At 32.8% G+C, this 13,906-nt stretch overlaps 1 non-coding gene across 1 annotated transcript; it reads right to left on the bottom strand.

Moving 5' to 3' along the window:
• Window positions 1-12,946: 12,946 nt before the first annotated feature.
• TRNAS-CGA (transfer RNA serine (anticodon CGA)) lies at window positions 12,947-13,028 on the bottom strand. Its single transcript has one exon. It is a non-coding gene; the product is annotated as a tRNA-Ser (tRNA).
• Window positions 13,029-13,906: the final 878 nt, after the last annotated feature.

Genomic DNA, 13,906 nt, shown 5'->3' with positions numbered 1-13,906 from the left:
TGCATTAGAATTCCAGAAGACCGCTAATCCTCTTACTCTTCCTTTAGGAGGAATAAAATAAGAATTAGGGTAATGGAAATGATTGGCTAAAAGCTGCATTTTGTCAGTAGGAATTTTGGTTTCACAGAGGAAGATAAAGTTAGGAATACGATGCTTCACCAAACTTCCTAGTCCTTACTGCCAATCAACATTGGCGGTCTTGTGGTTGTTGCAGGCCAGCCACCACTGCCTTTGTTAGAGAAGAAAAAGGAGAGCAAGGAAAGAAACAAAGTTGATCTGTAGTATCTATAGGATTATTGTTTTCTGACGGAACCTCATGGGTATTCAGTGAATTACTGTTGCCTTGATTTCGACCGACTATTGATAATATTATTTCATATTGATTGCTTAAGGTGCAAGGATCTGGTTGGTCATAGGTGGGAAGATCTAACAAGTTTTCGAGTTCTAGGTGCTAAAGGAGGTTTATTTTGGGGCGCTTGCCTCGAGACGAGGAAGGTTCCGAAGGGTCAGAAAAGACAATGGTAAGGGTAGTTTGAGTCTGTAGAGCCAACTGGAAAGTTTATGGAGAAACCTGAAGAGAAGAAGAAGCTTGGTCCGACCGGTTAGAGGTGGAAAAAGTTGAGACAACTCTAACTACGGTTAACTCAGTAGGAGTAGATAGAGAATGAGTATGGGAAGGAGGGCCAGAAGGTGGTGCAGACGAAGAGGATGGTCTATCATTCTGTCTCCGGGAAGGGTTGGGAACAAAGGCATAAAGTGTAGGGCGTTTCCAGGATCTATGCATGGGAAGTTCTACTCTCATTCAGGGTCCAGGATTATGCACAAGTCATTGATTAAAAAATTGTTCATACGTCTACCCAGAGATACGGGGGAGAGGTTGAGAACAATGACGGTAAAAGTGACCTACTCTTCCATAGAGGTAACAAGTAGCTAGGAGATCTTCATAATGGTAAACAATCCAGTGGGTAGCACTAAAGAATGAACCAATTTTTAAAGGTTAGTCAATGGTTACAAGAACATTGGCTCGGATATAGTTTTGTATAACAGTAACTTGTTGAGTGGGTCTTATGCTTTCGAAGATTGGACGACCAATATCTTCAGACAGTATCTCATAAGGGAGGTCATGAAGTTGAATCCAAAGTTCGAATTGGTTTAGATGCCAAATCCACTTCTACTCAATATCGTCCCCTAGTTCTAGAACAGGACTTATCTGAACTCACTATTGAAGGTGGTTGACTTAGCTGGTCAAATAAGAGATCAAGTGGTCTAATCAACTGTACTTTAGATCGAGCCTTAGCCACCCCTGATTGGATCACAACTTTTCCTAGAGCATCATTATCTCTGGCAACTAAATGGGAATCTGATCATCATCCCTTAATCATTGATTTATCTCCTAGAAGAACCCAATTCCCAAAACCCTTTAGATTCTATGAAGTGTGGCTAACAGAAAATTCTTGTAGAAGTGAAATTACTAAGGGCTAGGGTTGTCCTACAAATGGTTATGCTACCTTCCAGATCTCTTCCTGTATGGATTACATCAAACAGAAGCTAATCACTTGGAGGAAAACCAAATTCACTGATCCCCAAATCAGATTAAAGGAGCTAGAATCTCTTATAGTTTTGGTGGAACAAGATACACTTTGGGATCAGGATAAGTTAATGTCCCTTTACAATCAATATGATAATATCCAATCTCAAATCGAAAGCTTTTGTAGACAAAGATCAAACAATATTGGCTGTCACTAGGAGATAAAAATGCTCATTACTTCCACCAAAGTACCATCTGTAGGCAGAAAAGGAACGATATTCAAGGTATCAAAGATGATCAGGGAACTTGGATAACTGAGCATAAGGAAATGGCTCAAGTTTTCATTTCTTATTTTTCCAATCTTTATTCCCATCAATCCCTGTCTGATCTTTCCTTCTTGGATGAACTTTTTTCTCCTATGGGACCTGATGTGCACTGAAATCGTAAACTTTGCTAAAGAATTTTTCCAAAATAAGATATTGTTGAAACGATTAAATCACACTTTTTTTATGTCTTATCCCTAAAAAAGAAAATTGTATTAAAGTACAAGAGTTTCGTCCCATCAATCTCTGTAATGTTTTATATAAGATCATTTCAAAAATCATAACCAATATATTCCGTACTATCCTAGATAAATGTATCTCCCCGAACCAATTAGCTTTTATCCCAAGACGTCAAATGGTAGATAATACCATTATTGCCGATGAAGTTTTTCATTATCTCAAACATCACAAAAGGGGCACTAGCTATTTGGATATTAAACTTGATATAGCCAAAGCTTATGATAGACTTGAGTGGTCCTTTCTTCTAAAGATTCTAAAAGCCTTTGGCTTCTCACTAGATTTTTGTGAAATTATTGTTGAATGTATTTCTTTCGTCTCTTATTCCATTCTCTTAAACGGATCAGCAGAAGGAAAATTCATTCCCTCTAGAGGTCTTAGGCAAGGCGATCCTTTATCCCCTTACCTTTTTATTCTAGCTATGGAGTGCCTTGGCCGTTTGATCCATAAAGCTGAATAGAACAATCAAATTCAAGGAATCAAAATTTCCTCCATAGCACCCTCCATCTCCCATATTCTTTTTGCTGATGACATCCTTCTCTTTATGAGAAGCCATTGAGAGGAAATAGACAATCTCAAAGGAATTCTTCAACTTTTTCAAAATAATTCTCGAAGACAGCTTCAAATGAAGAATCTCTTAGATAATTCAAGACATTTAGGGCTTCCTTTAATTTGGGGTCAAAATAAACAAAGTCAGCTCTCCTTCATCTTGGATACTCTTAGGAAAAAACTTAGCAATTGGAAAACTTCAGCCATTAGTCAAGCTGGAAAATGTATTCTCATTCAATCAATGCTCCAATCTGTTCCAAATCATGTTATGACTGTAGCCCAATTGCCTCAAAAAACGACTTCAGCCATAGAGAGTATCATTAAGAATTTTTGGTGGGGTAAATCCTCCACAAAATCTCATCCTTATCACTAGTGCTCTTGATCAAAATTAACCTAGCCAAAGTCGCATGGAGGTCTTGGTTTTAGGGAAATTAAATTAGTAAATTTGGCTTTTCTTAAAAAAAATTAACTTGGAGATATTTAAATGAACAACATAAATGGTGGTCTCAGTTATGGAAATCAAAATATCTCCCTCGAAATGAATTGTTTCCTCGCTCAGTTCCCCATAACAGCTCCTTCTTTTGAAAATCCACGGCACCCAAAATTCAAAATCTGTTTCATGAAATCGGTTACATGGTCTCAGCAGATTCTACATTGTCAATCTCTCAAGTTCCTTGGATTCAACATAGCAATTCCTTTCAAATGATTTATCAACCTATTAATGGTCACCTTCGTCATTGTACTTTCCAAGACTTAATTAGGAATGGTGAATGGAATTCACATTTTCCTTAAGACCCAATTAGGCTCTCCCCAACTATCACTTATTCTCCAAAAACCCATTCTACCTAAAAATACATTGTTGAAATGGGTCTGGATGAAGCATTTCTCAGGAAAATTCTCTACATACAGGGCTTATAAAGATTTAATCCAAACTTCTTTACCCCATTTGGACACTCGGTTAACCACCTGTATTAATTGGACTTGGAAGCTAAATTTTCCTCCTCGTTTTCATTTACTTTTCTGGCGAATTATTTTCAATTATCTTCCTGTGAAAACCAAAATCTTCAATCAGAATCAAGATCAAGATTGTGTTCTTTGCCAAAACCAGTTAGAATCAACATCTCACCTGTTTCTTCATTGTACTTTCACGCAATCCACTTTGTTTGCTTCTCCTTGGAACATCAATCTGGATATTTCTATAATTCATAATTGTACTGATTGTTTATTTTATCTTGAAAAAAAAAATTCAAATAAAGATGATTTCTTTCAGATTCTTAACTGGTATGCTATTGCCTTATATTATATTTGGTTTGCAAGAAACCTAAAAAAAAAATTCAAGGAGATTGAAACTTCTAACTTATGGATTTTGCAAAAAATCAACTCTATTTTTAACCGAATCCAAAATACCCATCAGGCTAATCATTCATCTTCTACTTTGCCTCCAACTTTCACTCTACAAACCTCGTATAATACAAAATCTTGCAATCTTATTTTTCTTATGGCACAATAATTTTGGATAACCATCTTCAATGTTTACAAGTTACAGGTGGTAGGAAGTTAAGAAGCAGAACTTTTTGGAATTAATCAAGGTCTAACTATTGCGCGCCAACTGGGAAAAATTCATCTGATTGTCTGCTCTGACTCTCAAGTAGTAACCCAAGCACTACAACAGCAAGCAACACTACATTGGAATACTTCTCATCTTTTTTTTGTTACTTTAAACTTATTTTCCCACTTCAGTTCTATCAAGCTTGCATATATAAATAGGAAGTACAATATTCCTGTGTATGAACTAGCCAATTGGTGCAAATATAATCCACAGGAAAGGTTTTTGACTTCCTATTTCCCTACTGATATCCCTGTAATCCAGAACTATGTATCCTGTTGCTATCAGTAATATAATTTTTATTTATCTTGCAAAAAAAAAAAAAACAGGGGTTTTAATACACTAATAACTAAACTAAAATTTATCGTATGTAGTTAAAAAGAAAAATAAACTAACTTAAAATAACTTTTTTTTTTGTAAATTACCAGGTTTGAACTAATAATTCTTTAATAAACATACAGGTTGACATCAATCTCAGTTGGCCACCACTCACCCAATTTTCAAATTTCAGTTTCGGGGTTGAGCCTATGTTCTTCTGTCTTCAGTGTCAGACCAGCCCCGGGCGGAAATTTTCGGTTTGACCTGGGCTCTCTGCTTTAGACCTGTCTTGGGCCTGGCCCAAAGTATATTATTATATGTTTAATAATATATGTATGTTATGTATATATTATATTATAAAAAGTATAATATAAATTCTTTACATATATAATATATTATTATATGCTAAATAATATAAAATATTACAAATATATCATATTTTATATGTAATGATACAGGCCCAAAGTAGACTGGGCCTATATAGGTCTGGGTTATACTTTATACTTCAATAAATTACGTTAAAGATGTTATATAGTCTTAGTTTATTTTGTTCACATCCATAATATAGATTTTATATTTCACAAAGTGTATTTACCATCAAGATTTTAACCATTATATGTATTTTAATTTGTAAGCTTATGTGGTTGTGAATGTGTTCTAAAGTCTAAACCATTGATGGGGATTGGAGTTGGGGATAGGAGTTATTTAGAAATCTTATTCGGATTTGTTCTCCACAGAGTATGCCTCACATCAATCTCACAATGCATTGTATCCATGCATTGGGTACATGTTCCTATGAATGATAACATCAACCACACAACACATTCTACCAACTCCTTTTGAGCTAAGATCAACTACCCACAAGCCTTCTCACAATCTTACGTACATACCACTACTGTCGCACATCAGGAACATCGTTGGATGAACTTTATAGTGACATTACTCCTATGAACCCCAATGGGCCCAACTCTTGGAAATGACTTATGTGGGAAATGCACTTATTCAAATAAGTGTTTCTTGAGAAATACTTGCATGGATAATAGTATCTATTAGTATTCTTTTATTCCCCAAGTAAAGGTGTATAATGACCAATTTATCCAAAAAATTGTCATTATTGAATGGATAGTACTGTCCCATCACATATTAATGATTTTTGGCATGCATGGGTACCCAAGTTTGAGGAGAGTATTATTTCCCTAGATAAATGAGTTGCTTGGAAACATTATTTTTTGCGAGATCCACTAATACAGGAAAACAAATGTGGGTTTAGTTATTTTCCATGAGACCTATCAACTTACCCACCCTTACTTCGGGAAAATGAACGAGGCCAATATTCTTTTACATTTATATTTACATTTAGGGTGTCAATGGTATTTGAAAATCCGATTTTGAATTCGAGATTCAACATAATTGAATCGAATTTATATAATTCGAATATTTAATTGGATGAATTCAGATATCCTATTCATACCAAATAGCTAATCGGATTTGAAGAATATGACCTTATTTGATTCAACAAATATCTGAATTCAATTGATTATTTAATTCTTATAACTAGTGGGGACTCGTGCGGTGCATGAACTAGTTAAAAGAATTTAGAGCAAATGGAGATAAGGGTGCAACTTGAGTGAGCCCAATCTTAGCCCTACCCAACTCAACCAAAGCTTTTGCATAGATCGTGCTTGAGTTTTTGAACTTCAAGCTGGTCTTGAAAAAAAAAATAAATAAATAAAACTTACGCCTAACCAAAACTAAAGTTGGGCTTGAATTGAGGCCTTGGGTCACCTTACCCAATTTGAGCCCACCCAACATTTTATCATATACATATATGCATGTCATCAATCTATTCTACCTAAAATTTGGGCTACACACGCCCAAGCCCAAGCCCAACCTGATATTTGGGTTAATCCCAAGTTAAGCCTGGGCTGGTACACTCAAGCTTAACCTTGAGTTGGGCCAAGCCTAATCACGAGGTTTGAGACTTAGGGTTGGGCTTGGGTTGAACCCTCAACCCAACCCAACTCACCCAAGTTGCACCCCAAGAAGTAGCATTGTGACTTTCATAATTGTATTAGTTTTTATTTTTTATTAAATATAACCTTGAGAATCAATCAACCTTAATTTAATTAATTAATTAATAATTTATTAATTACATTAATTAACTTAACAAATTTAGTTCACTTAGAAAATGATTAACTACATAATAAGATAATTATATAATTAGTTAGCTAATTCTAACTTAATTACTAAAGCTTATTTAATTACTTGACCAATTAATTAATAACATAATAAATTAGTTAACTAATTAAGTTAATAATGTAACAAAAATATACATGAGAATAATATAAATTAGTAAAAATTTTCTTTAATATATTTTTATTAATAAAGTTTTATTTAAAAATAAAGTTAATGCAAATTAATGCATGCTTATTAATAAAACAACAAAAAGTAAGAAAAATTTAGTTTCAAAATTGAATTTTATATTTTGGTATCTATTTAGATTTCATTTAAAAAATAAAATGACCCTAAAAAGTTGTTAGTAGAATTAAAAAATTAACAAAATTATTAGACTTAAACTTAATTATTATTAATTTGAAATCCCATAATCCACTAAATAAAAAAATCAGTAAAAGTCAAAACATTTTATAATTTTTATTTAGTGGATTAAGGGATTTTATCTCCAAGCAATTGTTTTGAATTTTACTAAATTTTTATTTAGTGGATTAGGGGATTTTATCTCCAAGCAAATGTTTTGACTTTTACTAAATTTTTATTTAGTGGATTAGGGGATTTTAAATTAATAATAAATAAGTTTAAGACTAATAATTTTGTTAATTTTTTAATTATATTAACAAATTTTTGGGGTCACTTTTTACTTTTTAAGTGAAATATAAATAGATATCAAAATATAAAATTTAGTTTTGAAACTAAAATTTTCTTACTTTTTTGTTGTTTTATTGATAAACATGTAGTAGTTTGTATTAACTTTATTTAAAAAACTTTATTAATAAAATTATATTAAATTAATTTTTACTAATTTATGTTATTCTTATCTATATTTGTTATTACATTATTAACTTAATTAGTTAACTAATTTATTATGTTATTACTTAATTGGTTAACTAATTAAATAAGCTTTAGTAATTAAGTTATAATTAGTTAACTAATTATATAATTATCTTATTATTTAGTTAATCTTTTTAATTATATAATCATTTTCTAAGTGAACTAAATTTGTTATGTTAATTAATGTAATTAAGAAACTAATAACTAATTAATAAACCTTAGTTAATTAATTTAATTTAATTAAGGTTTATTAATTCTCAGAGTTATTCCATTAATTTTGTTTTTTATATTTTATTAATTATATTTTGAAATTCTACTTAATTTATAATTATCAGCTTTAATGTTTGTTAAGATAAACAAATTTTATTATAAATTATTAGTTTTGTTTTTATATTTAGTATTTTTTGTACTTAATTGTAATTTTTCATTTTATTATTTTTTCATTTTAATTACTATGTGGTTAAAATTTATTGAAAATAAACATTAAAAATAAAAAATTACTAACTTGTATTATTTTATCCTTTTTCTATTAATTTTACCAAAAAGCAAGTTAATTTTTAATATTAGTTATGCAGTGGAAATTTTAATCAAATAAACTGATTTTATAATTTAATTAGATTGTATTATGTTCAATTAAAATTATAATGTAATTAAGGGCAAGTTTCTTAAAATACCCCTAAATTTTAGGAAATTGACTAACTCTATCCTTACTATTTACTTATTGTCTAAAAGTATCCCTAAGTTTTCTGGCAATTGACTAAGCCCTCTCCCACCATTAGTATTCCGTCACAAACGGTTCATATGTGACATCCTATGATGTATAATCTTTTTTAAAACCTAATATTACCCTTGTTTTTTATTAACAAAGTCACCTCTAGTTTCAATTTGGTCTTCTGAAATGATTACACTACAAGAGGGAGAAATTCTGGGAGGAGTAAATAGATGGATTTAAGGCACAAGGAAAGAGAAGAAAGAGGTTTTGGGTGTTTCTAATTTCTGGACTATCGGAAACAGAAAGGAGATATGGGGGCTTTGTAACTTGGAGCTCAATACTTGGGATTATTTCTTCTGTAGGATGGCAAAAATAGCAAATGAAAAGTTCCTGTGAGTTACTTGAGAGGTATAGAGGTCCAAATGAAAGAGTTAGAGTAAGAGTTCAAGCTCGTGGCATTGAAAGTTTTTTGTTGCGTGTCGTTTTATTCCTCTTTTATTTTAGCTGAAATTTGGCTGTTTTTCACTCAATTTGATAAAGATTTTGCTAGTGTTTTGGGAGACTTTGGTTGGGTTTACAGAAACTATTGGGACAGGAACGGTGGTAAATTGGTGTGCAACCATCCACAAGTCAACTGCTATGAAGCAAAGCATTAACCATGGTGGGAATGGAGCGTACAATGTTGGTTCAAAGGGTGACTCCTCTAAGTTTATCTCTACAAGCAATGGCAATGATGCGGTACTCTATTTTCATTCAACTAGTTTTTTTTACTGTTTCTTTTGTTGGTTTCTATTCAATAAGACCGGTGACTGAAATGATGCAACCTTGATCACATATTTGATATTAGTTCCTTATTCCCTCCTTAGCTAATTTGGCCAAGCAACCAACTCTGATGGTTTCCGTTCAAAGCCATCATGTTGACATTCTGAAGATTCTAACTCAGGTCATTATTAGTGGCTAGATCTACTGATTTAGGTCGCCACTAGGGATTTTGTGCACAAGTAAGCCTAGAGTATGGGTGAATTAAATTTATACTTGGGCCGTTCGTTTTTCGGTAAGTTATTTATCTGAGTAAATATAGTTATCTGGGTAAGTTTTTCTTAAGAAATATTTATCCGGGTAAGTGTATTTATTTATGTTATTTTATTTCTCATGTAAATAAGGCAATAACCATTTTAACCATAAAAATCCATTATTAAAAAAGATATTTTTATCCCATTCAAGTGTTGGCATTTTCCCCTAAAGTGGGAAAGTTATTTACCCCCCTAGGAGATGGGCATCACTTACTCACATAAGAAAATAAAATTTCCCTAATTCCCACATAAACCTAAAAAAAAACCATAGAATTCTTGGTCAATGGGAATCAAAATCCCATTGACCAACTTTCCCCTTTCTCAAAATCCAAAAAAAGAATGCCCTTTTGGAGTTTTCTGTGCTTGTTTGGAAAATAGAGCACCATCTCTGAATTCAATGGTAATGCAAATGTTTCAAAAGACAAAACCGAAACTATAGGTGAATTTGTTAATAAAAAATCCACAAAAGCCAAGAATAATATAAAGATACCTGGACAAATTATCTTTCAGCAACTTTTTCCTCTGCCTTATAGTTGAAATAGGATGAAAGCGTAACTGCAGAAGTCCAAATGAGACGTCCAAACGGTAATCTTCAGCAACTTGCTAAAGTTCCCAGCCGTAAGAGACAATTCTAGGGATTTAACAATGGAGTCCATGGATTTGTATAAAAGATTCAAGTGGGTGCTTTGGTGGTGGACCCAGTTTTGATACTGGAAGGGGAAACGATGAGCACTATGTTTGCAGTGGTAGAGCTGGCATTTTGATGTGTTGCCACCGATAAGGATGACCGGCTGTTAAGCACTCAACAAGGTGTCAAATGTTTTATTTTGAACATTTAGAAAAGAATAATAGGTAAAATAGTCTTTTTCATCTTTTCATTAATGGATGCTAATGGTAAGGAGGACTTAGTCGATTGTCAAAAAACTTAGTGATACTTTAAGAAAATTTAAACAATAGGGGTAGAGTTAGTTAATTTACTAAAATTTATGGATACTTTAAGAAAATTGCCCTATAATTAATTGAGTTATTGATGAAACACCTATCCATTTATTGAAAGCCAAATATAATCCTTCGAAGATTGATGTTAGATAGTTGCAAGGAGCAAAAATAGGATAATGACGTGGGTTAAGGAGGTAGTTGGAAATGATAAACAAGAGAGAGAGAGAGAGAGAGATTCAAGGAGGAAGTTTTCCACTTTAACATGATTTGGGTTAATGGTAAATAGAGTCTTGCCATGTAGCTCAATTAGGGCTGTACACGGGTCGGGCTGGGTCGGTTTACTGGGGTTTTCCCAACCGACCCAACTTGGTTGGGTTACTTGAGGTGGAAACCGAAACCGACCCACTGATAGGCAAAATCGACATGGTCGGTTTGAATCGGGTTGGGTCGATTTCGGTCGGTTTCAGTTTTGCTTCTAGTCAAACCTTATTTCTGAAACTTGTTTCACCTTTGGTTCAGTGTCAACCTTATTAACCCCTATTCTACTCAAAAAGCTTTTGTATTCAATAAGACAAAAGACAAAACTGTTTTATAGAAGACAAAAATTATTGATATTCAATATTCAATAAGACAAAAGTTAGAAGACAAAAGACAAAAGTTATCAATATTCAATAAGACAATAAAATAGAAAGTCAAATTGTTTTATAGAAAAAAGGCTGAAACATTTATATTTAAAGAAACTTTCTAAATTCTAATCTAGGTAAAAGAGGACACCTAATTCTAATTGTAATTGCCTAATGGGTTGCTTATTTGGTGTAAAAAACTATAAAAACTAGGATAGATATAATTTAGTTAAGTAGGAACTAGAAGATAGGGCTATTCTAGTTCTAGTAGAAGACTAGTTAAGTAGGAAACTAGGAACTACCGAACTAGTAGAAGACTAGTTAAGTAGGAAGACTAGTTCGGTTCGGTTTCGGGTCAGTTTCGGTTTTTACACAAGAAAACCAAAACTGGCTCGATATTTCGGTTTATAAATTTGCCCAACCCGAACCGACCGGTGCTGATGAAAACCCGATCGACTCGGGTTGGATCGGTCTGGGTTGGTCGGTTTGGGCCTTCTTATGAACAACCCTAGGCTCAATAAGAGGCCCGGGTCGAGGAAAAGGAGGAAAGAGAGAAAGAGAGAGAAAGAGAGCAAAGATGGGGGTAAGAGAGAAAGGACACCTAATTGCTTTATAATATAGTATAATATAAAAATATTTAAATGTTTTATATAATTTATATAATAATAATAATAACAACAATAATAATAATAATAATAATAATAATAATAATAATAATAATAATAATAATAATAATAATAATAATAATAGACTAGTTAAGTAGGAAATTAGGAACTACCGAACTAGTAGAAGACTAGTTAAGTAGGAAGACTGGTTCGGTTCGGTTTCGGGTCGGTTTTGGTATTTACACAAGAAAACCAAAACCGACCTGATATTTTGGTTTATAAATTTGCCCAACCCGTAACCGACCGGTGCTAATGAAAACCCGGCCAACTCGGATTGAGTCGGTTTGGGTTGGTTGGTTTGGGCCTTCTTATGAACAACCCTAAGCTCAATAAGAGGCCTGGGTCGAGGAAAAGGAGGAAAGAGAGAAAGAGAGCAAAGATGGGGGTAAAAGAGAAATGAGACCTAATTGCTTTATAATATAGTATAATATAAAAATATTTAAATGTTTTATAATATATATATATATATATATAATAATTAAATTATATAAATATTTTATATATTTATATATTTTATATCAATGTTCTAAATATTGATATAGGGCGTATTGGCTTGTATCAATGCTTTTTTTGTGTGTTTATTTATTTATTTTTTCAAAACTAGTTTAGAGATGTCAATTTACGTCCCAACTACCCTTTGAACCATGACCTGACCAAATACACCCCCTGTAGGGGTATATCAAGAGGCCCCCAATACAATACGTATAACTGATATGGGCCGATACATAACGATATTTTGAACATTGATTTATATCATTAAAATATTTACTTTATATATTTATTAATTACCTAAAATGATTAATTAGTCAAATTCAAATATTTGAATATTTAATCAAATTCGAATATTAATTTTCAGTATCCGTCAGGCATTGAATTTTCTAATCGGATTTGAATTCGGATTTTGCCTGATCTAATTCAAATTCGATCCATTTACATCCCTATTTACACTCCATTGCCTTGGAGCCATATATTTAGGGGTGATCATAGGCTGGGTCGGGCTTTGCACTTATGAAAAGGGCTATAGCCTAGGCTTCGGCCTATCCTGACTTGGGGTTTCTGGCCTAAAACATAAGCCCTAGCACTTTTATACAGGCCTAGGTTGGACTGGGCTAGGCCGGGCCTATGTCTTTCATATATCAAACATTACATACATATATATAATATTTTATATTAAATGAGATATAACATGTCATATTATAATATTAATATTTATACATAAAATAATGTAAAATAATTATATACAAAACCCGTATGTAGGACGGGTTTGAAGTATTAGGCCCAGGCCTGACGATAAAAGAATCGCAAACCGTCGACAGCAGGATTCGAACCTGCGCAGGCAAAGCCCAACAGATTTCGAGTCTGTCTCCTTAACCACTCGGACATATCGACAATCTGATTTTGTGTTAGTAATCATATTATAAAATAGTATATAGAAACAACTTCCAACTTTGGAAATTGGAAGTCCAAAGTGGCCTATTAAACCTATATATATATATATATATATTGGGAAAGAGCTTTTCAGGTTTAGTGCTGACTGGACAAGCCAAATGTCTATAATTGTATTACGTCCAAAATGTTGCTTTGTCTTCCATTCCAAATTTTTAATCCATATAAAAACAGCCCTAAAAGAGTAAAGGTGGGTGTTTATGTTGTTAAATCAAGTTGCTCAAAGTTCCACTGAAATCTCCCACCACAAGAGATGCATGCTCTAAAGTCTAGACTCTAAAGATGCTATTAGAGGCGAGGCATGTTCCAACAGAAAACTAACACTTCCCATCGAGCCCATCGAGCTAGAGTTATCTGATATCCTTGTTGTATTTATCCAACTTTATCTTTTCTTTTACTTTTATCTTTTCATTTACTTCTTCTATATAAACACTTGTACTTCCGATTATTGAATATAAGTTTTCTATCGATATCATAAATCTCTGATAAGAATTTATCATGTTATCAGAGCAAATCTCACCTTGGTTGATCATTGCGATTGAAGAACCCACGGTCGACACTATCAGTGTTGAGGACTCAAGCAGTCCATAGACTCCATACCAAGGTTTTTAAAAACAAATCGGAAATAGAATCGGTCAGGGGACCGGTTTCTGGTTAAGCGGTTCAACCGTTTGAGTCAAATGGTTCGACTCGTGATGTCATAAATAAATTAAAAATTAAAAATATATTTATAAATAATAAAAGATAGTATAAAATTAAATAAAAAACAGAAAAAATACAGAAAATACAAAAAATAAAACTATCTAAATACAAAAATAATA

The sequence above is a fragment of the Nelumbo lutea genome, chromosome 4 (genome assembly GCF_056320005.1).
Source record: "Nelumbo lutea isolate HS-2025 chromosome 4, American lotus-T2T, whole genome shotgun sequence".
NCBI classification, from domain to species: Eukaryota; Viridiplantae; Streptophyta; class Magnoliopsida; order Proteales; family Nelumbonaceae; genus Nelumbo; species Nelumbo lutea.
The sequence above is the reverse complement of the archived record's forward strand: the minus strand, read 5'-3'. Positions and strand labels throughout refer to the sequence as shown.